This window comes from Vulpes lagopus, chromosome 3 (assembly GCF_018345385.1).
Source record: "Vulpes lagopus strain Blue_001 chromosome 3, ASM1834538v1, whole genome shotgun sequence".
Classification (NCBI taxonomy): Eukaryota; Metazoa; Chordata; class Mammalia; order Carnivora; family Canidae; genus Vulpes; species Vulpes lagopus.
Window position 1 is genome coordinate 147,967,012 of NC_054826.1, and position 27,629 is coordinate 147,994,640.

At 42.9% G+C, this 27,629-nt stretch overlaps 1 long non-coding RNA gene across 1 annotated transcript; it reads left to right on the forward strand.

Annotated features, from left to right (window-relative positions):
• Positions 1-18,137: 18,137 nt before the first annotated feature.
• On the forward strand, positions 18,138-26,993 carry LOC121487547. Its single transcript, XR_005986858.1, has 3 exons — positions 18,138-18,254; positions 18,391-18,532; positions 26,818-26,993. It is a non-coding gene; the product is annotated as an uncharacterized LOC121487547 (long non-coding RNA).
• Positions 26,994-27,629: the final 636 nt, after the last annotated feature.

Consider the following 27,629-nt stretch of genomic DNA (forward strand, 5'->3'; position numbering starts at 1 on the left):
TGTAAGATTTCGATTTGTCTTGAACTCTTCACATAAGATGTATTTGAAAAATCTTTTAATAATTTGAAACAATTATACAGGGGCGCCCGGGGGGCTCAGTGGTTGAGCGTCTGCCCTTGGTTCAGGTTGTGATCCTGGGGTCCTGGGATCTAGTCCCATATCAGGTCCCCTGCAGGGAGTCTGGTTCTTCCTCTGTCTATGTTTCTGCCTCTCTCTGGCTGTCTCTCATGAATAAATAATAAATAAAATCTTTTAAAAAATAAAATAAAACTGTTATACAATAGATGTTGAGTGCTTCTCTTTAAGTCTGTATCCAGAGGAGGAAAAAGCAACAATATTTTGAAGGTTATCAATTCTTTACTTGGGCAAGCTTTAATCTTACATGATCAGGAGTGGTAATACCAGCCCTCAAATTAGCCACAATTGCCACAGTCCCAAGACAGACACATTGTGACCCTGTCTAGACCAACAATCACATCACAATGCTTTTTCCCAATCAGACTGGCCCCTTATCCCCTTCAATCTCCCAAGGAGCATGGAAATGGGAAGATCAGCAGGCTTCAGCATGCTTGAAGGGAAAGGAAAGGAATTTTCAAAATCTTGGAGCACTATTGCTTAGAATGGTGAGAAAAGCATTTTTTATACAGCATTTATAGATTGCTGCCCAGCCTCTGAAATTCCAAAATATTTCTGAAAACTAGTGATAGCAAAGTTTATGTAAAACTATCTTCAAGGTTAGATCTGTTCAGTGTTCTGATGACAAATTTGCACATGCTTTCAGTGGCTTTACAGCTCTTTACCACCTCCTTGATTTTTGCACATATCTTTACTACTCCTAATTTCTCTCACTTTCCTTCTCTCCTCTCTCTCCTCTCCTCCAAATTGCATCAGTCTTTAAATGCCCTATCTAAATCCTATCACTGTGAAGTTTTTCTAACACTCTCTTTTCTCAAAACTCTTATAGCAATTAACCTTTTAAAAAAAAAAAAAAATCTTCCATAGCTGTGAAAACTTAGATAAATTGCTTAGCTTCTCTGAGCATCGGTTTCTCCATAGATAAATGGGGATAATTATACTAGCTTGTAGTGTGTTGTGAGGATTAGGAGATTTAATATGTGTGTCTTAGATATATCATGCATTGTGTCAATTTTTATTAATATTCAAAGTTAATCATGTCCTCTCTTTTTTGACACTACATTTTTTTTCACTTCCCATCTAGCTGAGGTTCAAAAATTACTTGTTGACTTCATTATTTTAATATTATGTCAAAGGGGGAGTATTTCCTTCACGGTTTTTAAAAAATAAGCTGAGGGGTGCCTGGGTGGCTCAGTCAGTTGAGTAGCATCTGACTCTTGATCTCAGCTCAGGTCATGATCTCAGGGTTGGGAAATTGAACCCTAGGTCAACTTTATGCTGAGTATGGAGACTCTTTAAGATTTTCTCTGTTTCTTTCTTTCTTTCTTTCTTTCTTTCTTTCTTTCTTCTTTTTTATAATAAATTTATTTTTTATTGGTGTTCAATTTGCCAACATACAGAATAACACCCAGTGCTCATCCCGTCAAGTGCCCCCCTCAGTGCCCATCACCCATTCACCCCCACCCCCTGCCCTCCTCCCCTTCCACCACCCCTAGTTTGTTTTCTCTCTTTCTTTCTCTCTCTCCTTCTGCCCTTCCCTGTCTCTAAAAAAAAAAGTCTGGGGCAAGGAGGGGTGCCTGGGTGGCTCAGTCGGTTAAGCACACTCTTGATTTCCACTCAGGTCATGATCTCAGGGTCATGAGATTGAGCCCCGGGTTGCGCTTGCATTAGGTGTGATGACTGATTAAGATTCTTTCTCACCCCTGGCCCCCCATCATGGACACTCTCACTCTCTTAAAAAAAAAAAAGAGAGAGAGAGAGAGAGAGAAAGAGGAAGCATTCCATATAAAGCAATAGAAGATAAGAGCAATACCTGCTGTCCTATGAGAAAAGGAATCAAAAAGAATGAAAATCTTCATGAGTCCCTGCACTGATGAGCCTCAAATAAGACACAGAAAGTGGAGTTCATTTTAGCCATGAGGCAGTTATAATACTGATTGGATGGAGATAAAATTCTTGATGATTCCTTTGATAGAAGGTGTTTCAAAAATAAGACTTTGGTTTTCTTTCTTTCTTTCTTTCTTTCTTTCTTTCTTTCTTTCTTTCTTTCAAGAGTTTGGTTTTCTAGGAACTATGTGGAGAAGCATCTGTGTGATGCTGAAATAGATCAAACTCGAGAGGGTGACGAGGAAAATAGCCACAATTAAAGTAAAATTATTCTTTAAGTCCTCTCCAGTACTTGAAAATTGTACACATTACTAAAAAGTTATGCAATGAGCCTATTCTGGTCAAGGTGGGTTTTTTTTTTTTTTCCTCAAAGGTGCCCAACTGCCAGGATCTATATATTTTTATTACCAATTTGAAATGGAGAAGCCATTCTGCTTATGCCTTTGAATTCCTGCCCCTCTTTGCCACCTCTTCCTCTCCCCAAAAGGAAAAACACTTTACTAAATGCTGCATTGTCTCTAGGACATGTGCTGTACACTATGGACCACACCTGCAGATATAGTGATGCTTTTATCCTGCTTCCCCTTCAGCTGACACTTCTTATGTAATATTCTAAATACTATAGAAGTTAATATGCTAGATTCAATATAAGCTTAAATTTTATTACCTTTTAATAATGCACATTTTTATCAAATCAAATAAAGATCAATGGATGTTCTGTAAAAACAAAAACAAGTTAGATGGTAAATTGCAATCTTCCTTTTCCAAAGGAAAACCTCTCTCAAATGCCTCCAAAATTTTCCATTTCCACTTGTGCTCCCCTCAGTTAGCTCTCATTGCTTAATGGCCACACAGGGGCCCCTGCCTCCTTCCTGGCCTCCTGTCTTTGCTCATGCAGACCACTCTCCATGCAATTGTCTAACTAACCTTCCAAAAGTATAGCTGTCAGCATGAATATTCTGAATGGCCCAGAGTAGCTGCTCAATAAATCACCTGCTTTAAGTGATTCCCCACTGCCCAAAGGAAAAAGCTTAAACTCAAAGACTTTATGTTTTGTAAATAATAATAAGACTATGACATCATAAAGAATATATTTGGTCTTTGTTCCTGGTTCCTGGTACAGAGCTCCTAAAACCCTTGGAATTTCCCGAATGATAGAAGTGTCTTTGTTAAGCTAATGAGGTGACTCATGTGGGCCTTTAGAGAGTTTCAGGAAGGGGGCTGGACATCAGAAAGGCAAGCCATGTGATTAGAGTATTGGAATTTTAGCCTACCCAGACCTGAGGGAGGAGAAGTTGCAGGGGCTGGGAGTTGGGGGGGCGAGAGATTGAGATCAGTCCTGTATTCTTAATGAAACCCCAGTAAAAACTCTGACATCAAGGCTCATTGGAACTTCCCAGTTGGTAAACTCACAGAAGTGCCTGGAGGGTGACACACTGTCTCCTAATCCAAGGGAAGAGGGCACAGAATCTGAGTTCTGTCCTAGGCTCTCTTTGTTTGGCTCTTCTTCGGTTGTATCCTTTCAACTATAGCTATAATCATAAGTAGAGCATTTTCTTGAGTTTCATGAGTCATTCTAGTGAATTCTCAAGCCTGAAGGAGTCACAGAACCCCCAATTTTGTAGCCAGTTAGGCAGAAGTGTGGGTGGCCTGGGGACTCACTGAGACTTGTGACTAGATCTGAAGGGAGGACAATCCCTTTGCTCTGGCTTTGCTCTGAACTTGTGGAGTCTGCATCAACTCTAGATAGTCAGGGTCAGAATCCAGGTGGGTGGAAACAAAATCCAGTATTAAATAGCTATCACTGAATCTACAGAAATAGAGTGTGTCACCAGAGCATGATTTTGGCTATCACAGCTGTAATGGAAAGATTGATTTACCAAAAGCCTCCTCAAGACCACAAAACGATAACACTGGCTTCCTGTGCTCTGGCTTACACAGAACCTGTTGGGTTGGCCTCATGCTAAGGAACCGTGCCTGTGAGTCATTTGAAGAAAGAAGAGTCAAACTATTTTGACTAGCCTAGGGCAAGGCATTTGAAATGCATTATGATCTGTGGTCTTACTTCCACGGGGTCCTACCAGTAGTGTATTTGGGCGAAGACAATATAAGAAGTGTCCTTCTCCACTTAGTTTCCCTGAGACATATTCCACCCAGGCAAGACAGAGGGGCCGGCAAGTTATAAGTAAATGGGTCTGTTCTTTGTGAAGACTTGGAGTCCTTTGTGCTGTCTACACCCTAGTAGCACTTCGGGGAAGAATCAAGCTGCTGGTGCTGGTGACAGTGTTTGGGCAAGAGAGAGGCCACTGTCCATTTGTTGCTTGCCAACATATGTTTCCAATTTTTTGGAAAACACAGCAACAGAGGGAAGGAAAAAAGCCCCAAGACACTGCACACCTCTTGCCTACCAGACTCCATATGAGTGCTGTCCCTTGAGTTATGACACTGATTTTGGCCTCATAGCGTCTCTGGGGGAAGAGGAGGAGGTATTATCACCCACCTCACAGAGACTCAAACCATGGCTGTGAGTTCCCCGAGGCCTCCCAGCTCATGAGGGAGAGAAGCAGCAGGAGAATTCCGGGCAGAATCCACATGTCAGCCCTCCTCCTCCGAGTGGGCCCGCTCTGGGCCTCCTGCAGGCACGCTGTGGTGCATGCACTGTGCTTGAGGAAAGCAGAGAGAGGGTCTCTTTTCCCTCCCAATCTAGAGTAAGCTCCTGAACCTATTTCCCCCAGACAAGCCAGAGATTGCCACTGGCAAGACAACGTTGAAATCTTCTGCAGCCTTCTCTCTCAGCATTCTCTCATTTAGGCAAATTGGTGCTAATTCTGGGGCAGGCGGGAACAAGTAGTCATTGCGGCCTCCTGGGGACATCCTCGGGGCAGCTCCCCTGCGTTTCCAGAGTGCTCCCCTATGCCCCTGAGGTAGCTCTGTCTGCTGCCAAGCAGCAAACAGGGACTGTTCCAGCAAGCATCCTTGATGATGCATCAAATGTGGCTGAAGCCACACTGAGAGGCCAAGGGACCTGCCCCATCAGGTGTCTTGGTCGCAGGTAGGAGCTTTTCCAGCCTCATAGGCCCGGCCCGACACTCAAGGCCCGGAGCAGAGCCCCAGAGCCTGGAGGCCGACGCCCGAAGGACACCCAGACAAGACATGCTGACCTCCCGGGATGGCTCGGCCACCAGCACAGCGGCGGCCTAGGACGGTGCCTCACGGGCCCCAGATCCTGAGCAGCCTGTGGGCCGCAGGCAGAGGACAGCCCTCCCCAGAGAACACCTTGAGCTGAGCACACTCTCCCTCCCGTTGCCGAAGGTTTCATGGCAGTTGATTTCCCATGGAAACAAGCAGAAATCTGTTTTCATCATCTGGCATTTTTAGTTTCCTAATTTGTATGAGAACCTGGAGATACAGCCATATGGTACATTCATTACCCCAGAAAGCTACAGCTGAAAGAAAAATAGTTAAAGCCAGTCTTAAACCCAGAAAGCTTCAGCATATGCCTTCACATTACTTTCCTTAATCTCAGAGATTGTCAAAAACGCTGCCAAAATAGTTGTTTCTGCTTCAGCTCAGTGCTTCCAGCAAGATCCCCTTTGGAGCCTTGGTGTGCGCTTCTCCGCAGCGGGGCCGCCCCTCTCTGCTCCAGGCCCAGACAGAGTGGAAGGAGCAGGGCCTGAGCCCCCGCCTGACCCCTGTCCCCTTCGTCCTGTGACCTTCAGAGGAACCGGTGCTTCTCTGGGCCTCCTTTTCCTCATCCGAAAACATCATTCAATCATCCAGCAAATACTTACTGAACATCTATTTTGTGGCAGGCACTGTTCTGAGAATTGGGAAGACAGTAATGAAGAAAATAGGACCCTCACCTTTGTGGAGTTTTAATTCTTTGGGGGGGAGACAAATAAGAGGGTAGAAGGCGTAATATATTAGCTGGTAATAGGAGTCATGGAGTACAACCGAACAGGGGAAGGGAGTATTTGCACAGGACGGTTGCAGGTGTGAAATGTGCTGGTCCAGGAAGTCCTCCCCAGACAGCAGGCAGCCGAGGAGAAGCTGGAAGCAGGTGTGTGGGTGCGTGTGCCAGGTGGATGGCAAAGGAAGAACATTTTGTGGTGAGGCCCTCAAGTCAGGGACTACCTCTGTTTTTGAGAAAGAGCAAGAGGCCCAGGATGGCTAGAATCTGTGAGCGTGGGGCTTTAGAGGCCACTGAAGAGGATTTGCCTGTAGTGGCTCCCAGAGGGTTTTGAGCTGAGGGGATCTGATCTAAGTTGTGGTAAGATAACTCTGGCTGCTACGTGGAGAATATGCTGAAGGGGGACAAAGTTGGGCTGCCATCACCATGACTGAGAGGGGGCCCGGGATGGAAAAGACCAGGGGACTTGGCATTTAGTGGAGAGAAGGGCTTGAATTGTGGCCTATATGTTATTCAGAAGGAAGAACTGCTGGCGCTGCAGAGTAGATGTGGGTGTGAAAGAAATAGGGGAGGGAGGCATCCTGGGTGGCTCAGTGGTTTAGCACCGCCTTCAGCCCAGGGCCTGATTCTGGAGTCCCAGGATGGAGTCCCACGTCGGGCTCCCTGCATGGAGCCTGCTTCTCCCTCTGCCTGTGTCTCAGCCTCTCTCTCTCTCTCTCTCTCTCTCTCTCTCTCTGTGTCACATGGATAAATAAATAAAATCTTAAAAAAAAAAAAAAAAAGAAATAGGGGAGGGAAGACTGGCTCCACAGTTTTAGGCTGGTTACCTAAAGGAAGAATGGAGTGTTCATTTTCTGAGACTGGCAGTAGTTAAGGAGAACAGGTAGGGGGGGTGGCATATCTGGAATTCAGTTTGGAGCATGTGAATGGTGAGATGCTAATTGGAAAGCCAAATGAGTACAATGAAAACATGGTACTCAACAAACAGTAAAACTTACCAAATCAATAGATCTAAAAGAATGACTGCTTTTGTCTTCAAGAAAAATAGGAGTAACCTCTGGTGACGCCATGTGGTGAGAAGCCAAGAAGCCTGAGAAGTAAATCATTTTGAGAAATGAAGTTTCTGTGCTTTCCCAGCATGGTCACTATTAACATTGCTATCTCCTTGCAGTTAATTATCTAATGGGATTTCAAAGGTTCCAAAATCTGAAGGTAAATAAAGGTCTTGTCACTGGAACATACAATATAGAAAGCACAGGTCCAGGGCACCTGGGTGGCTTGGTGGGTTAAGCATCGTACTCTTGATGTCCTCTCAGGTCATAATTTCGGGGTTGTGTGATGGAGCCCCAAGTCAGACTCTGCACTGGGCATGGAGCCTGCTTAAAATTCTCTCAATAAGAAAGAAAGAAAGAAAGAAAGAAAGAAAGAAAGAAAGAAAGAAAGAAAGAAAAGAAAAAAGAAAGCCCACATCCAACCATTTATTTGGTCTCTTTAAGAAGGTTACAGAGTACCATAATCTGAATGTTTGTATCTCCCTCTCCCAACCCCCCCGCCCAAGACCCTGACCAAACTGATATGTTGAAATCCTAATCACCAATGTGATGGAATTAGGAGGCAGAGCCTTTGGAAGTCGTGAGGTGAGCCCTCATACATGGGATCAAGGCCCTTATAGAAGAGATCCCACAGAACGTCCTGCCCCTTCCACCATGTGAGGACATGGCGAGAAGTCAGAAGCCTGCAACCTGGAAGAGGACCGTCACTAGAACCCAGCCCTGCTGGCACCAGATCTTAGGTTTTCCAGCATTCAGAACTGTGAGAAATAAATACTTGTTGTGTAGCAGCCACCCAGGCCATGGCATTTTGTTATAGTAGCCCAAATGGGCTATGGCATATAGGCTGGGATTAGAAGGAGGGTATTTATGACTAAGGATGAGTAGAGAAGACCATGGTGCCTATGCCCATCTCAGTCTGAAGAGACTTTCTGGCCCCCAGATAAAGACGGCTGTGAAATTGGAGTTAAGCTGTGTAGTAGAAATGATGATATCTAGTTTGCAAGGTGGCCCAGGGCCTGGCTCATAGTAGGACTCTAAGGACAAGAACTCTGTGTTATTAATCTTTGAACTCTGAGTAGGTACATAATAATGTGCTTATTTCCAGATTAGAGTGTACTCACTTTATATATTAATACATTTACATTATATATATGTTAATTCTAACATATAGTAATATTTCTAAGGTCCTGGAGACTTCAGGATCAGGTCCAGGTAAAGTTAAGACTTTAATCTCCAGCAGCGCTACCAAGTAGAAATATAATGCAAGCTACAGAAGTAATTTTCTGTTTCTTGTATAGACATGTTAAAAAATAAAAAGAAAGTAATAGCATTGATTTTAATGAAATTACTTAACCCAAATTATTATCCTTTCAACATGGGACCCATATAAAAATATTGATATATTTTATTCTGTTTTTAACTAATTCTTTGAAATCCAGTGTGTATTTCATGCTTACGGAACATCTCGATTACAACTGGCCACATTTCAAGAACTTAATAGCCACACATGGTTAGTGACTACCATACTGGACAGCATGGTTCTGGTGGCAATAGGGAGGTTTTTTTTTTTTTTCCTCTTGCTTTATAGTTTTATGAGCCTGACATTCAACTACAGAAACATGGTGTATTTTCAGGCAGTCAGGCTCAGATATTACTTATGGTCATCCTGATGCCGCGCTTTAAAATGTTGCCTTCCTCTGATTTTATGTTAAAAATCTCTATGATGAAAAAGCATAAAAATAGTGGTGGGGGGAGGGATACAAATAACTCAGAACTGGTGGCAGGAGATCTTCTGAGAAATGGCACTCATAGGAAATAAAAACAAGGGGAAAACTATCTTGAAAAACATAGAGCTCTTAGGCACAGGATACATGGATAAAGGATACTTTAACTTACATTTCAGTTTATCAAAATAACTTCATGTACTTCTGCAGACCCAATCATATCTCTAACTTAGAAAATTCCTCCCCGAGTCCAGATTCTTAATGTTGGTACTTAGCGGAGAGAGTTACTACAAGTAAAACTTCTAGGCACTTTAATTGCATTAATGCACTTAATCCTTGTAATCGTCCTATGCTCCTTATAACAAACCTGTAACAGGTTTGAATCTCAGCTCTGTCACTTGCTAGTTAGGAAACTTTCTGAGATTCAATTTTCTAATACGTAACGACTTACTTCATAAGGTGGCTGTGAAAATTGACTTGAAATGGGCACAGAACAGTGCTTGACATATAGTAAGATCTCCATAAAGGTTACTACTATTATTGGTGACAAATGGTTACTTTACAAATCTTGAGGAAAGAGGTTACAAATGTTCTCCGGTAAGGAGACCACAGGACTGGAAACTCTTTTTTTTTTCTAGCTATTAACAGGCTATAAATAGACAGTGGTTTTCAGCTTCAAGAGCCACAGTTTCCCTTGTTCATATATTAGAAAGCTTTGGAGGGTATACTCCAAGATATCAGAGAATTGTTTCTACATTATGTAAATCAAGAACTTATTTCAACGTCACTAACATTTTTTAAAGCTTTTACTTATTTTTATTTTTAAAAAGATTTTATTTATTTATTTGAGAGCGAGAGAGTACAAGCAGGGGGAAAGAGGGGTAGAGAGAGAATCTCTCAAGCAGATAGATCCTGCACCAAGAGCAGAGCCCTATGTGGGGCTGTGCTGGATCTGACAATCCTGAGATCATGACCTGAGTCGAAACCAAGACTTGGACCTTTAACTGATTGAGCCATCCAGGTGCACCTAAAGATGTTATTTTTAAGTATTTTCTACACCTAATGTGGGGTTTGAACTCAAAACTCCAAGATCAAGAATTGCATGTCCACTGACTGAACCAGCCAGTTACCCCCCAACATCACTAACATTTTTAAAGTAATTTCTTTTTTAAAAAATTGTTTATTTGAGAGAGAAAGCATGAACAGGAAGGAGGGCAGAGGGAGAGGGAGAAGCTGAGCAGGGAGCCCGATGCGGGGCTTGATCCCAGGACTCTGAGATCATGACCTGAGCTTAAAGCAGACACTTAACTGACTGAGCCACCCAGGTACTCCAAAGTGATTTCTGAATAGGTAATACATGCGTGTGATACAAAATTAAAAGATAATACAATAACAAGATATGCAGAGAAAAGGGTATACAGTGTATGAACTGAGAAAAGAGGCTAAAATAAGTGCAAAAACATTTATTTGGGGTCTCTCAGATTTGCAATTCAGGAAACACAGATTTGGGCAGCAATCCAAAGTGTAACCTTCCACTCCCCATCCCTGTGGCCGCCATAGAGGGAACAAAAATCAAGTGTTTTTAAAGACAAAAGGGAATGCCTGTATATGTCGTTTACAAAATTTTGATTGGTGTTGGTGGCAGAAAGCCAATCTTGGCTGAATATGATTGGTCACTAAAAAGTCTCTTACTAGAGGAAGTTGCAGGTGTTCAGACTCAGTCTTAAGAGTATTTGCTGTTTGGCCCAGTTCAAAAGTTCATGGTTCCATCAGGTGAGGATGTGGATAAGGCTCATCTCCTTAATAACTGCCTAGCTCTGTTTAAACACTTTTTGACATAAGTAATCTTAGTTCATTTCACCTTTCACATGTCTCCTTTTGATGAAGATCGTGCTCAAAAAGCAACGCTGATCAACCACAGATGACTTAGTCCCTCATTGCTGGGATGCACCTGTCCCAGGGAAGTCATGTCTGGTGTTAGGGAGAATTTTAAATCCCTGATGATTGTCATTAGGGTCAGGCCCCATTTGAGCAATAAGATGGCTGTCAGGAAATGGTCTTAAGCAGTTTACTCATGTGGGGCTTTATGAGGTCACCTGGCATTCCAAAAAAAAAAAAATTATAAACCTCATGGACATTAGACATTAATCTAAGAAATTGTTAAGAATGTTGGATTATTAAGTATCTAAGGATCAGTATAAAGCAGATCCAAGGAAGTAAAACTTTACATTAATTTTGGCAAATCAGCAGGCACGGGACAGTTTCATTTTTTAACAAGATTGATTACAAAGTGCAAAAATGGAGTCATTGTTGGCAACTCCTCTTTCACAGTGTTTAGTTGAGCTAGGACAGATATGACTGGGGAGAGGCTGTCGCAAGTATAGAAACACCTGGTTGTAAGGTAGCATTTATAGGCTTGTGGTTATAATCAACAGTAGCATTTGGAACTAAAGAGAACTTAGTTGTAGGAGGTCTCTGACATTGTGAACAAATCAGAGTTTTTGGTGACAGATCTAACAGTCAGAGACGTTTCTTCCTTTTGCAGTAAACTGAGAAATGTGGGTAAGGGCACTGTCTCTCCAAGAGACAGCGAGAAAAACAAAAACAAAAAAACGAGGTAGAAGCAACAGTGAGAAAATGGTAAACAGACCTGGTGGGGTCATCCTGGGAAAGTTGTCTCTTTCAGCTTTCACCTGCTTCAATTCCTGGAAAATTTTATTTATAGGTCACCAGTTGGTGTGTAGGTCTGGTCAGGATTTGGTGTTTTGTTTTTGAGATGTGACCTGTGAATCCAAGGGTCTTTTTCTTGGAGTTTGCTGGCACAAGGATTGGTTAATTGTACCTGATGGGAGTCTTGCCAATGGGTCAAAGGGAGTCTTTTTGGAAATGTCTTTTTTTTTTTTTAAGAGATGTCTTTTCTAACAGATAAAATCTCCAAGTTATCAGGTGTGATGTTTAAGATTTCATTCCCCAAGAGCACACTGTGAAAAGATTGCTCTACCAAAGCACAATTATTTTAATAGAAGCAATTAGGCCCTTCCAACATTGAAGTGTGTTGTCTTTTGTCAACTGTGGATCAAAGAAACCACGGCTATGAGTATTGGGTGTCCTTTTATAGGAACAGATTCCTATTAAACTTATGCAAATACATACATTTGTCATGAAAAATAAGAATATTTAACTAGAGTTTTAAACTCTGGATGTAGGGAGAAAAAAATAAATGTTTGACCTTTGTTGTAAAGACATTGTACCAAATCGTGGTAAGTTAGAGACAGCTAAAAGCAAAGGGGAAAAGGAGATCCTTTAAACTTGGAAAATAAAACATTAAGAAAACAGGTTTTTTAAATTAGAGTTTTAGGTATTTCATATAATTTCTACAACATTTATAATATATACTTATGTAAATACAACATAGAGAAGCTTAGTATTTTTTTATTTGACATTGCTTCCCATTAATTTGCATATCAAATAATCCTAATTAATGTAGTATCTCTCTTTTTATAAGGAGAGGGAACAGATCTTTTGAGAAATTCCAGAAACCCTCGAGAAATTCTTAGTTACTTTGAGGTCAAAAAGACTTTATTTAGACTGTGATTTGGAGAAGTCTGTCAAAAATATCAAAAGATCTAAACATTTGATGAAATAGAATCATAGATTATTAAAAAGCAATATTTAAGTATTTATTTGACCAAAAGACTTCAAAGGCAAATACAAAGGGTCACATAGTTGGAAGCAAAACAGCTCTCTCAATACCCGAAGACTTGGTTTACTTGAGTAAACAAAGATTTGATGAAGACAAAACATAGAGCCTTTGTTTTTAGGTAGATTATATTAATGGTAAAGAAAAGTCTTTGTTTACAATTTTCTATAAGGGCAGCTATCCAATAATTTAGGAAACTCTGTCCTTTCAACAGAGAGAAAAATTGAATTCCAATTATGTACCAGGGTATTTTTTGAAATGATTTTATTTATTTGAGAGAGAGCGAGACAGTGCACGTGAGTGTGCATGAGCATAAGCAGGGGGAGAGACTGAGGGAGAGGGAGAAGCAGACTCCCCACTGAGCAGGGAGCCTGGAAGCAGGGTTCATCCCAGGACCCTGAGATCATGACCTGAGCTGAAGGCCGAGCCACCCAGTCGCCCCTCAAGTGGTCGTTTTTTAATTTTAAAAACTTATCTAGAAAAGAAGTGATGTTTGGCAGTTGTTACAGAATAATTAACAGATTTGCTGTTACAGGATAGTATAATTGCTTATGCATTGCATTAAACGTATATAAATTCCTTCTACATAGTATAGTTAAAATAAGCCATACACTTCTAGGAAAATTACAGTGTGAGATTTATTCGTCTACAGACTCATCCTGACATTGCTCTGCTAGTCTGGAAATGATAGAACAGGCAAGGGCAACAGGATCCCCTTACTATTGCTGAGGACAGTTGTTGTAAGTTGAGTTAGAATAAAGATTTGAAAGATGGGACAGCTCCTACACTGATGACAGAGCTGTGTATACCAGGGCAACCACCACCAGAATCCCTAACCTTGCAAGTAGTTATAAGAAATGGGGGAAGTTCCTTGTAAACAAGGAATGTTGCCAGGCTGTACATCTGAAAAGACAAGGCAACAAAGTACGAACCCATCAAACAGTGATTACAGCCTGGCCTTGAGGAGTTACCACGGGTCTGCAGGACAGAAAGGGTGGTGGTTTGGGTATTGGCCTTTTCAGCTGGCTGTGTAGACCTTCTGTTGCTCAGTTTACTGCAGTATTAAGAAAAATGGCTTTTTAATATGCTGGATCCTTCCACAGCAGGAAACATACTGTGTGTTTTATGTCCCAGCACAGACACATATACGACTATGTAAATAGCTGAAATAAGAGTTTAATAAACTAACACATATTTTCTATTTTTAATCTATCCCATGTGTACATTTAATTTTTCATTTTATGAAACTATTTTTCACATAATATTTTAAAATTTAAATTAAAAAAAGCCAAAAGTAGATAAACCTATGTTTGGCATTTGTTGTTTGTCTTATTTGGAAAGATAATTTAGATATTCAATGAATATCCATGACTTAGTTTAAACTTAGTATAGGCTTTGATTTTATTTATATTTATTTAAATTATCTGTTTTTAGTAATTACACTTGGATTAACCATTATACAGCTGATTATCATTTTAAGTCATTTTTTGCTGTTGCTGACAAATTTTGTATTATAGAGATAATATGAGCTTATTTGACTAGTAAACCCAGGTTTAAAAAAAAAGTGGTTGATCTCATTATATTTAATGCTGATAATTCTGAAGACAGGATTAAGCCAACAAATTTGAATTAGCTTTTATTTATTAAAGATTATTTTAGATGATATGAACTTGAAAAAATTTTGGTTTAGTTTTATTATACTTCTGAGAACTTTAAGAATACTTAATTTAGGGCACCTGAGTAGCTCTGTGGTTAAGTGTTTTCCTTTGGCTCCAGTTGTGATCTTGGGGTCCTGGGATCAAGTTCCACATCAGGCTCCACCTTTGGGGAGCCTGCTTCTCTCTCTACCTAAGTCTCTGCCTCTCTCTGTGTGTCTCTCATGAATAAATAAATAAAATCTTAAAAAATACTTATTTTATAAGCACTTGACTTTTCTTAAGCTAATTAAATAGAACTCTTTTATGAACTAATTTTGGCAATACAATTCAGAAGTAGAACAATACCACATATCTCTAACACATCCATATAAGCATACAGATGCAGAGATGTAATCGTTTTTTTTTTTTTTTACATAATCGTTTTTATTTTTGTTTTGTTTTGTTTTGAATTTTAGCCATGCCTCAGGTATGGCACTCAATAAAAATAGTTGGATCCAAATTATGGTTTTAGCAGATGGACAAAGTTAGGGTTACTAGCTTAGATGGCCAAATTCCTTTATTAAAGGCTTTTCTATTATTTGTATGTTATAAGGATCCTTTTAGAACTGTTTTTTGAAATCACTGGTCTTTTAGAAGACCAAATATACAGAGATGCTCAGTTGGTTGGGTGTCTGCCTTCGGCTTGGGTCATGATCCCAGAGTCTTGGGATCAAGCTCCACATTGGGCTCCCTGCTCAGTGGGGAGTCTGCTTCTCCCTCTGCCTCAGCTCCTGTGCATGTTCTCTCTCTCTCTGTCAAATAAATAAAATCTTAAAAAAAAAAAAAAAAAGAAAAGAAACTTCTGTACATCAATCAAGGGACATATTCTATTGTCTCCCAGTAGACAGTAGTGGATTCCTCTCTTTTAAGGGTGCCCCTTTAAGGTAAATTGATCTAAGTTCAAGTTTACCCAGAATGGCTTTCACTTACCAAGCATATGAGTAAGTTGGTAGAGATCAAAATTACTAGGTTTATAAGTTTGAATGACCAGGTGTTTTTTTTAAGCAAACTCTAGAGGGTCTTGAAGGGTATTAGGAAATTCTTCGGTAATAGCTCACAATTTAGCTTTAGTCCAGGGGTGATGAGAAACAAGGAGTTCCTGAATCCCCTTCATTAGAGTTTATCTCAAAGGGCACTTGACTGAGTGGAAGATTCAGGGGGGCTTCAAGGTTGTTGTAGATGAGAAGCACAGCTACTTTGGGGTATATAGGTAGAAGTTGGGGGAAAGAAGACAGAGAAGTAGCAGTGACAGTGGTTGGTTCAGGAGCTCCAGAAAGCTTTCCCATCTCCTTTGTACTCTGGGGAAGGTCAGAGTTGTCTTTAGAAAGCCAGGATTAGTCTATTGTAAGGAAGACAGTTTTGAGTCATTTGATTACTTGGAGGCCTCCGAATACCAACTCAAGTATGCTTGGTTATTCTTATTTTACTTGGTTATATGCCTTTCTAGCTGTGCATGCAAATAAATGAATTTTAGGATGTCAAAGGATCTCCAAAGTGACCATTGCAATTTTAAAGGTAGAGCACTCCCCAGATAACTCTGGATGGGAAAGTGTTAATCCCCTGTGAGTCCTGGATGGAGTCAGACAAGGATGTGTGAATCCCCTGTGAGAAATTCTACCTAACAGAATTGGGTCAGAGGAGTTTCACTCCTCTGTACAAGCCAGCAGCAAAATGACACCCGAAGAGAGGCTAGAACCACAACCAAGGGGGAGGTTCAGAGCCAGGAGGACTGGGCACAGGAGCTTGGGCTGTGGGGAGACGACATAGCCCAAAAGGTTCAAGCAGGTACCTTGCTGGTCCAACAGCAGCACCAAGTTGAGGTAGTGTGTCACTTCAGATCCTGCGTCTCCAGACACCGGAAATGTCAACTGAGAAAAGAGGCAGAGCTAGCATAAAAGCAAAAGCATTTATTTGAAGTCTCAGAATTGCAATTCAGGAAACACAGATTCAGGCAGCAACCCAAGTAACGCCTCCCTTCCCCGCCAAAAAGATTTAAAAGACAAAAGGGAATGCCTCTATATGCTGTATACAAAAATTTTTTATTGAAAAAAGAAATTAAAAAATTTTTTGATTGGTGTTGGTGGCAGAAAGCCAGTCTTGCCTGAATATAATTGGTCACTAAAGCTATAAGTCTCTTACTAAAGGAAGGTGCAGGTGTTTGCGATATGCCCTTGGAATATTTGCTGTTTGGCCTGGTTCATAAGTTCATGGTTCCACCAGGTGAGGACACGCATAAGGCCCATTAATGGCCTCCTGGGTCCATTAAAAAAATCCCTTGACATGAGTGGCCCCGTTTCATTTCATCTTACGCAAGGGTTGCCTGTTTTTGTGTATCCACCTGATAGTATGTGAATATCCAAGCTTAAATACACACACACACACACACACACACACCACACACTTTCAAATACTCAAGGAACAAATATTCCATAGGAGCCTGTTGTTTTAACTGAGATATTCCAAAGCCATAGCATTCATAAAAGCTTGGGGCAGGAATTTTAGTTTAGGAGTACTGATGAATGTTTCCCAGGGACACTTTCTTGCAGGCTCACCATAGTAGCTACTGACACAGTTAGCAATTGCCTCACCACGGGTTCCAGAGAGGTATCAATAATCAAGTATAAGGAATGAGAAGTGGGTGAGAAGAGAGCTCAGAGAAAGGGAGGGGAAACTGATGAGTACCTATCTACTGTCAGATAGGGCTCCAAGAATTTTAAAGGTATTATCTCACTTAATGGTTAATAATGGTTATTAATGAATAATAATGGTTATTATTCTCTCTCATTTTACAAGTGAAAAAACTGAACTGTAGAAAGGGTAAGTGACTTGCCCAAAGTGACACAGCTAGAAAGTTTTGGAGGCGAGATTCAACGTAAGTCTGGCTGATATCAAAGTCCCAGGCCCAACGACTTCCACCCTCTGGGAAGGACAGAGGGGAGCAGGGAACCAGGAGGGTGGAGATGGCTGAACTGCTAGTTGCTCTAAATGCTCTAGGAGGGGGTGGGAGGTGAAATCTGACTAACGTTATAACATCAAAACCACACCCAATAGGCGGAAACCACAGACGACAACCCTTCTCTGTCTCAGCACCTCTTCAGACATGTGAACTCCTCATCAGGCCATGTTGTAAGTACTCACAGAGGCCCAGTCTGATACAGACACAGAGATGGTGAAGTTTTGTTGGAAGAGTAGACATTCTACTTTTATGTGCGCTGCCTTAGTCCATCCCCAGAATCCCTACTTTTGTGGCTAACTGGAAGTCAGTTTATGATCACTCAAGAACATAACTAGGTTTTTGTTTTTTTTTAAGATTTATTTATTTTAGAGAGAGTGCAAGCAGGAGGAGGGGCAGAGGAGAGGGAGAGAGAGAATCTTAAGCCGACTCGAGATGAGTGTGGAGCTGGATGCAGGGCTTGATTCCACGAGCCTGAGATCAGGACCTGAGCTGAAGTGAAGAGTCAGATGCCTAACTGACTAAGCCACCCAGGTGCTCCACTAAGATTTTTATAAATCGAAATCATATCCCCCCCCCCCAAAAAAAAAACCAAAAACTAGGTATGTTCTTCAGTTCTGGTGGTGTAATTGTCACAGTTTGGGCTGCTTCAACAGAATACCATAGACTGAGTGGCTTAAACAGTAAAGAGTTCTCACATTTGCAGAGGCTTGCAGTCTAAGATCAAGGTGTCACCAATTCAGTTCCTGGGGAGGGCTCTCTTCCTGGCTGACTTCCTGCCCATCACAACAAAGAAAGAGAAAGTGAGCTCTGAGCTTTTCTTCCTCCTCTTCCTTTTTTAAGCTTTTATTTACTTAAGTAATCTCTACACCGAACATGAAGCTCGAACTCACAACCCCGAGATCAGTAGTTGCAAGGTCCTCCACCTGAGCCTGCCAGGTGCCCCTCTTCCTCTTCTTTAAGGACCCTGATCTCATCTTGGAGGCCCCACCCTCATGACTTCACCTAATTACCTTAGAAGGCCCCACCTCCTAATATCATCACACTGGAGGTTAAGGTTTTAACATTTGCATTTTGAGGTGACACAAACATTCAGTCCACAATACTAACAATAACAAGTCCACACACACACAGCTTAGCAGCTGGCAAAGTGAATTCACATAAAGCACCTCATTTGCACCTCATGATCCTTACCGGTGAGTTAGCTATTTTTATTTTCCTTGTTTTACAGATGAGGGAGCTGAGTGGAGAAGGATTCCGTGATTTCCCCAAGGTCACACACCTAGTAAGCGGGGCCGAGGTGAGGTGCAAATTCAGGTCTTCTCGTTCCAGATGCCGTGTTCTTTCAACTGCAGCGGAAATCAGGCCGTTCTGCCCCTGGTATGAACAACAGCAGGAACAAAGCAGAAACAAGAACTGGTGTTTACTTCGTGCTCTGCTGTGGCCCATCTCTTTGAAAACAGTATCGCCTCGGGTAGGTATTATGATTCTATTTTATGTCCCAGAAAAACTTAAAATCATCAGGCCTAAGTCACTCTTCCAGATCACGCAGCTAGTCTATGACAGAACAAGTATTTGAACCAGGTCTGGCAGAACCTAGAGATTATGCTCGTAAACACTCTGCTCTTTGAAATGCTCTTTGGAAAACAGTTTGTAAGATGAAAATACTCTGTTAGACACATTTACTGAGATTTTAGCAGAAATGGATCTTTTGCCTTTTAAAAAGCGTTAGCGTCCTACAATGTACTCCATTGAAAGCCCTATTTTCTAGGCACTGCAGATGGAGGACAGATGTTTCTTTATGCTCTGAAAGGTCCACTCTATGTAGCCGACCATAATGAGATTGTATCTTGTTCTGAATGTTTCAGAAAAATGGCAATGGACAGATTATTCCAAACGAAAGCCAAATCAAAGGAGTTACTGCATAGATTTGATGAAAACACAGGATGTTATTCAGTGGTTTGGGTGGGAACTTTTCATTTCAGAGTTCACTCTGAACCACACAGACATTTTCAGATGTGTTCGACCCTAAAATTCAGCCTGAAGTCAGAGAATTGCGTGTATGTGCGATTGAGATTTCTGTGATGGGGTGGGGTGCCCGAGGTTTAGGGCGTGCAATGCTGGACTTTATTTCACTATGATACAGAATTAGAGGTAGAGTCAAGTGCTGAAGGAGCACCCAAGTTCAAGGGAGCGTTTCCAGATTTGGTTGAGTTTTTGCATAGCGTCTAAAATCAGATCTGAAATCAGATCCACTAAAGCAGATTGCTTTGCTTACTAGCTCTGTGTGTTTTGGTAAAATATTTAACTTCCTCGAGCCTTAGTTTTCTCATCTGTAGAACGGGCGTAAGATGTTCATCCTTTAATTTCAGCATACGCATTGCACCTTAAAATACTGTACCCAATGTTCTACTTCCTTATGCGCTTTCTTTGCCCACAAGCCTTCAATGACTTTATCGTTTTCACAGTCCATCCACAAAAGTACCCAATAGTAGTTTCTGCAGTTAGGCATCCTGGCTAACCCACTGGCCCCATGACACAGTTTGCCGATGCCTGGCTTTCTGCCATTTACTTATTCTGCACCTGCAACATGCGACACACTGTACTTGTTGAAGGGGATTTAAAAAAAAAAAAAGGAACAAGATTTGGTTTCTGTCATCAGTTTAGTGAGGAGGGAATCTATAATTAAACTCATTACATAGTTATTCAGAATAAAAGCACCTAACTACAATTTCGGAGAAGGAAAGTGGTAGGAGAAGGTGTTGGAGACAAAATGATATTTCATCTTCGTCTTGAAGAATAAATGTAGTCTTGACAGATATACAGATAGATGATGACAGGTAGATAGATGACAGATACTATTCCATGTTTCCATGGATGGAAGGAACTTCTGGTGGAGAGAACAGCGTGGGCAAAGACACATGGAAGTTGAAGAAAGGCCTGGTAAAGAGGACTGCCATGTAGTTCCATACGGTGGGCTTGCAGGAATGCATGTGGGAAGTCCAGCACTGCCCAGAGCATTTGGATTCTGGCCAAAAGAAAACCACTGGGGTCAGGTCACATCACTGCTGTGTTAAATCCCACAGGGCCCAAAAGGGCAAGAACATTAACATTTGCAGTGAGTCACACGTAAACGACTGCGTTTGCGGAAGTCTCTCTCAGTGTACTGAGGCTGGGGACGCCTTTCATACCGCCTGACAGTGAAAAGTCAACACAGTTACATTTGTGCTATCATTCTGGCCATGTGGCGCTGGATTTCATTTGTTCAAGCTTCTATCTGGTTACAGAGACAAGGCTTTTTCCTTTAAATCACACTGCCTGGCTGTGGGTGGGGGCAGCTAATGGTGTGACCACGGTACATGGTCCCAAAAGAGACTCCTACTGCCCTGTTCTCAGCAGCACCCTGAGTGGTGTTGGATAAATCCTGTTACCAATGGGCAACCCAACATACCATCCTCTTCACTGTGACTTGGCTACCCAATTGCGTCCAGGGATGTGTAGGTGCTGCCTAGGACAAGGCCTGTTTTTTCAGCCATCTCTTGGCCAGAGAAGAGAGGGAGGAAAGAAAGGGCCCATGTGCTCCTGATGGATGAGGTTCTCCTTTTTCTGACCCAGGATACTTTTTTCATTTGGAAGAGAACATCCCATTCACATGTCAGCCAGTCAGATGGTCAGATACTTGTCGAGCATCTCAAAGCCAGGAGCCAAGACTTCTGGTAGCTATGGATGCTGTCCACACCAGTTTTACAATCTAGTCAGGAACACAGACATTTAACAAGTAAGTCACTGAAGTGATGGATACCTCAAAGTAGAGTGTCAGTTGCAATGAGAACACACGACAGGGGACCCTGAACATGGACCTGGTTGGGGAGCCGCTACACTGATGAAGTGACGTTTTACCTCAAGAACTGGATGAACAGGAGTTAGCTAGGCCAAGGGAGCAAGGAAGAGCCTTCTAGGCAAAGAATACATATGCAAGATCGAGGTGGGAAAGGGCTGGTTTTAAGAGTTTCTACCATATTTGGAGGAAAAGTAATCAGAGCTAACCCGAAGAGAGCACCTACTAGGGTCAGACAGGAGGCTCAGCATTTTAGATAATCTCATGGAATCCTCCTAAAGTCATGTTTCCATGAAGATGGGGCCCTGTTTGTCTTGTCCCCGTTGATCCCACTGAATCCTCAACACTTAGGGCAGCAGCTGGGTAGGAGCAGACACTTGATATTTGTAGACTAGAGCTCACATTTTATGGAAGAGGAAACTGAGGCTCAGAGATATAAGTGTGACTGGTGGAGAGAGGACTCCAAGCCAGGGTGGAGCTCAGCGCCTTCCCGGTAGCCTGCTGCTTGGCCGCCTGTGTAGGACAATGATCTTGCTTTCTCTTCTTTGAGACACAAGGGAGCCCAAGCCCAGCCCTGGAACAGTCCTGAGCTGGGCACCAGGGGACAGAGGAGAGGTCCACAGCACACAGCTCCAGGACAGCCCACCACAGGGCCGGTGAGGCCGACGGCCACACGATTTGGTGTGGGAGCTGGCAGCCGGTTGGAGCTGTACCCTAAATGCAGGGAGAAGCCGACATGTCCCAGCCCAACTAAGACCAGAGGTACCGCTCTCCCACTGAGCGTGTCTGCTGCTTGGACACTGAGGCCCAGAGCCCCATGGAACAGAAACCTGAGAACTGAAAACTTGGAGGTATCCATGGGCCCCAAGTCAGACTCTGGGCTCAGTGCCAGTGGTGATGGGTTAGCTCAGATTTCCGGCTTTGGGACTAAAGCCCAAGAGGGTCAAGTACCTCACAGGACACCTCTTCACCTGTGCAACCTCAGGACATTTGTCATTACTGGGAACTGTAGCCTGAGCGTGATGAAGGCCCTCCTGGTGCGGAGGCATGGCAGGGAGCGCTTTAAAATAATCCCAACCTCCTTCGCTTGCTATTATGCTTTAGGTCCTTTAGTGAATAAAAGTCTTATTCATATGCCATAAAAATGAGTCATTTCAAAAGCTCAAAAATAAATGTATGATGTACTCAAACTCTTAAGAAAATTAATATTAACCCTAATCAACACTTCCTACTCAATGAGCATTCCATGTAGATCAGAACAGTATAGTCGCAGGCACCCTAGGGAACACCTCAGTTCACCCTCTCATTAGGCTCAGTTAGGCCCGGCCCCTGAGCATGCTGATATATGCAAATCATGCTGGAAATGCCATCCTGAGGGCAGATGCTAAATTCCAGAAGTCACAGGGATCCCACATCCTCTCCCCTGATGAGCCAGCCTCCAGCATCCTCAGCACCACCAGATTCCCCGAGTCACAGCTCACCCTGAGGGAGAAATGTCTTATTTCCCTACACATATTTCAGGCATGGGCCCAGCCAGGGTCTCCGCTGGTTATGCCGAGGCAGCACCCAAGCCATCTGGCTCATTTCCATCCTCGCAAAAAAAAATTCCCCATGGAGCCTCTTTTCTAAGCTGGAGGAATTAGACTTACCACCAGAAAAAAAGAAGGGCTAATTTCTTTCATCTTCTAGAAGAATATAAAAACAACTAATGTGATTGCACAAAGTTGCCTGGTAAGTAAGCTTCCCTTCCTTAGCAGAGCTCAGTGGAGAGTGGAGGACAGGCACCATGTAAGCGCTGTAGTCCCACTGTGTGCACGGACTCCGGAGACAGCTGACCCGACATGCCCCTTGCCTTGAAAGGCAGGCATTCTGAAGAGGCCAAAGGCAAATGCCAAGGGAATCAGTGCTTTAGGGAGTGGGTTCTTTGCTTGGGTTAAGGCTTTTTTCCATGTTCAGCTGTGCACTCAGCTAAAAGGCAAAGCCAGGGAGGGACACACCATCAGCTTGGGGTGAGAAACACAGCTTCTTATCTGGAGCATGGCATGAATTCAATAAGGACAGCATAACCCGCTCCTCCAAATGTCTAAATCAGCAGAACGAATTTAGCCTGCACTGTGATTGGTAGTCATTTTGCAAGTCTAAAATGTTGCCAGCATTTCCTTATAATAAACCAGGACTCTCGGAGAGTTAAACTGCAATTCTGTTGTAAGACCCAAACTGACTGTGAGCCTCATCTGTACCTTGAAACAAAAACCAAAATGTTAACAACTCCTCTTAACGGGATGAGGGTCTTTATCCAACATCTCCCACAGGACTCAAAATTCACAATGGCATGCTGTTCTTCTAATGATTGCAAATGTGCTCAGGGTTTAGGTTAGGACATTTAAATAAAAACAGCATCTTTCAAAAATAACCACATTTAAAAATACATTTGCGCTTTGGATGAAGTTTTATATTTACACTAAAGGATGTTTGAAGCTGTGTCTGTGCATGTGCGTGTATGTATGTCAATCTTTTTCCAGATTATTCAGAGCCCGTACATCATAAAGGATAGAAAATAGTATTAGATGCCGAAATCCTCAGCTGTACTCACAACCCTTGCCATATGACCATGACAGTGTGCACTATAGAACAAGTGGAGATTTAGTGCTACAGAGTCCCCAGTTCAAAACCTGGCTCCGCCCAAACCTAGGCAATCTCTTATAGAACCTAATAGGTCATTTAACTTGCCTGGACCTATTTCTTTTTCCATTTAAAGTGGAGATAATGCCTATCTTAGTATGTTCTAAGCATTAAGGTTATTTATAAAGTCTATGGCAGATGCTCAATATGGTGACTATTGAAGATGTCTATTTTGGAGTCTAGTTTTCTTGTAGGTGAAATGGGGACAGGAACCTAGAGTGCTTAGCGCCCAGTAATGCACTGTGCACAGGGAGGGGTTGTTATTAAGATGCAAGACGCAGCTCAGATGAATGCAGCTTGTTAGCAGAGGCGCAGGACTGGAGTTAGGGAGGTGGCCTGGGTGCTAATCTCAGCCCTTCCACTCTGGTTAAGAGAGATTTTCAGTGCTTCTGAGGACCAGCCCACAGAATGCAAAGAGTACCCAACGGAGGGGACAAACAGCTAGGTGCCAGCTCCCTCAGACAGTGGGTCTGTGATCTCAAACGAACCAGTTAGGTTTTCTTCAGAAAAGTCTACGTGGTTCCTTCCAGCTGGAAAGTTCTAAAATTCTAGAATTACATTTGGGAATGAGGGAGCAAATGAAATGGACAGGAAGTGACTCATTGGCTCAGGAGAAAACAAGTAGGACAGACCTGGAGCAGGAGGAAGCAAGGGGCTTACAGTGAAGGGAAGAGAGCAGTGAGCTCTGAAAACCAGAGCCTCATCTGTGAGACTTCAAACTCCACGGGGGGCCCAAGAGGACACAGTGCTGAGGTCAAGTGCTCTCTACCTACAACTCTGTAGGAACAGGCTTTGCAGACCTGTAGGTGGAATAGGATTCCTCTTCTGAACAGTCATGAGACCTTGGAAAATGTTACCATTTTCAAGTCTGTCTTCCCATCTGTAAAATAGGAATAACACACCAAATAAGACCATCGGATGGATCGAGCTAGCACAGAATAAGAGCCTGCTACGTACGTGGCATGTGGCAGGTGCTAAATAACATTATTGCTCTGTTCCACTAGGCTATTTCCCCTTCGGCGTGGACACCAAGCTGAAGGAGCATGGACAAAATAATTAGATTTTTATCTTTTCTCAGTTTGAAATCATTAACGTGGTTCATGATGTACTGATGATGCCCAGGCATCACAAGCCTGGGAAGCTTTCCTCGAGCCGCTTGATGCAGACTGAGTCAATTCTCCTCCACTTGGCTGCTTCTTCAGGCTTTTCCTTTTCACAGAGCAATTGCCAGAGACTGGCTCCGTCTATTGTGAAAAGGGTGACAGGACTTTTTTTTTTTCTCTTCTCCCCACAATGATCTAGGTGGTTTCCCTGGGAAGCACTATAGAGACAGCAAGACAAGGGTGTGAATCCAAACCTGGTTCAGGCAAAGGCTAGGAGACGCCACTCACACAGGGGGCATTTGGTTCTCCTGGGGTCTAAACATTTGCCTCAGGTACTAATTTACACAGAACTAATACCAATGAACTAATTGGAATTAGGGGACCAGTTAAGTCAGGTTTCCATACGCAATTCTTTAGGTTACCAGCCTAAGGAATACAAATTGGTCTTACTCCCATTCTGTATATTGAAGAAGTCTCTTATTTGGAATTTGAAATTATGGTAAGAAACCACCTTTCAGGAGGGGAGCATCTTGTTAAGCAAAAGACACTTATTCTGGTGAGCACAAGCTAAAATGTCATTCTTAGTATGACTTAATATTCTCAGAGATGGCATTTAGTAATGGGTGAGGACATGTATGTAATTAGGAAAATGCTAAATAGCACAACCAGAGGAGGGGTAGAGGAAGAGGGAGGGAGAGAGATCTGGAAAGGGAGAGAGGGTGGGGGCCAGGAGAGTAAGGTGCTTCAGCACTTGCAAGGGGAAAAAGGAGAGGTGAACCCCAGCAGCTGCCAGGCCTGCTCAGGGGGCCTGGGAGGAGATTCTCACCCGAGGTGTCTGACAGAAATGCTGTGAGCCTTGAGAACTCTCATTTGCCCTACAATTCCTGCCTCCAGCTGTCCCTACCTTACTCCTGAGAGTCTTGTTTTGGGAGAAGGGAATAATTAGGGACACAAAAGTTTATGCTTTTTAAATTTTTATAGATTTTATTTACTTATTTAAAAGAGAGAAAGAGAAGAGAGAGCGAGGGGAGGAGGAAAAGGAGAGGGACAAGCAGACTTCATGCTGAGCTTGGAGCCCAATCTCACAACCCTGAGATCATGACCCGAACTGAAATCAAGAGTTGGGTGCTCAATTGACTGAGCCACTCAAGGGCCCCCAAAGTTCATGACTTTTACTAATGGAAGATCAATTCCCTTATCTCTACCAAATGCATATTGAATATTCAGAGCAGGTTTTTAAAAGGTGCCAAATTCTTACCTGCCCAGGGCCCCCACATGCCTGGTCTGGTCCTGGTGTCGGGCTCTGCATGAGGCTTTCCAAGTGCATCTCATTTGAGATGGAGTCACTGGGATTAAGTGGGGGCCCTTGAATTGTCAAGAGCTTACCTTGGGGGGCTGCCTTTGATAAAGGCAAGGCAAGGAGAAACAGAATAAAAGGGGAGGAAGTAGAAGCCAGTCAACTTCTATTTGACTTACTCTCAGCTCAGCAGCAGAGGGAGGCAGAGAGTAAAAAACGGTGTGTGGCAGGCCCTACTCGCACAAACAATAGGCATGTGTAAAAAGGCAAGCAAAATTTAAGGTGTTTACTGTAAGAAATAATCTGAAAAGCTTCTGAGTAGCACACAGGCAGTCCTACAGAATCATCGGTATTTGGGAGGCAGGACTTATGATTCTAGTTAGTCCAGAGGATGAGGAGGCGACACAGGGTGAAGAGATTGTAATTAAAAAAAAAACAACAAAAAACAAAAAACGAAGAAACTATGCGTTTTAGAAAATGAACTTTTTCTTTCTCATCTTTCTTTGGCATCAGATCTATCTTCTTTTGTGAACAGAGGGCTCGAGTTCAAGGTGTGCCTCTGTGCTTCTGGATAACCAGCTTTATTGCAGAGCCCCCGGGGGAAAGGGGGGGACAGAGGCTGCAGTATTTGAGAGGACCCCAGGAGAAGGGGAGCGGGTCCGCAATAGCAGGGGCACAGCCTCTCCCCTCCCTCACCGCATGCTGGAAAGGCAGGTTGCAGCGTGGAAGGGAATGCCGAAGAATGTGGCTTCTGCATGCCCGGTCACTGCCCTGGAGGCCCTGGCAGTCCCCGAATGGCTGCTGAGGTCTTATGTCAGATGCTGGCCTCCTTCCCTCAGCAGGTCTCCCAAAGCTTCGAGGTGGGCCCGCGCCTTTCTCGAAGTACCGCATTTCCAGGGTAAAATCCGGCCATCTGGTGTCAGCAGCATCACTTTCCTTCACAATCTGCTTCAGTTTACATCGAGTTCTGTCCTCCAGCAGAGAGGAGTCTTTTATCAGCTTTCTAATGTGCTCCTGAAAGGGTAAGTTGGGGGGCTGGGGGGTGGGTATGAGCTTGAGGGGGAGACAGAGAAGAAAGTCTTGTCTCCAGAAGGAACTATCATATGCTTATTTCCCCCAATAATTCCATTTCCCCCCTTTACTAAAGCTTATTAAAAAAAAAAAAGATTTATTTATTTATTCATGAGAGACAGAGAGAAAGAGGCAGAGACACAGGCAGAGGGAGAAGCAGGCTCCATGCAGGGAGCCCGGTGTGGGACTCGATCCCAGGACTCCAGGATCAGGCCCTGGGCCAAAAGCAGATGCTCAACCACTGAGCCACCCAAGGATCCCCTACTAAAGCTTCTTAAAATTTTGTCTTGCAGTTCTTTACTTTTTATTGATCTGGTCCATATTAGTGTTCGTGCTAAACTAACAGTGCATGGAGAAATGAGAGCAAAGAAGAGAGGGAGAACTGGGGTGCTTTGTGAGCATCAGTCCCCAAGGATGAGCACCACTGGAGAGACTGACCTATTTAGAAAGATCGTTGTCTAGGATCAATCCAGCTTTTTGGGGGGCTTGTTATTTTGGGATCATTGTAGCATATTTTGAAAACTCCAACTCTTGTTATGAGATTCACACGTAAATCTAAAATTGATCTGGTGAATGATAT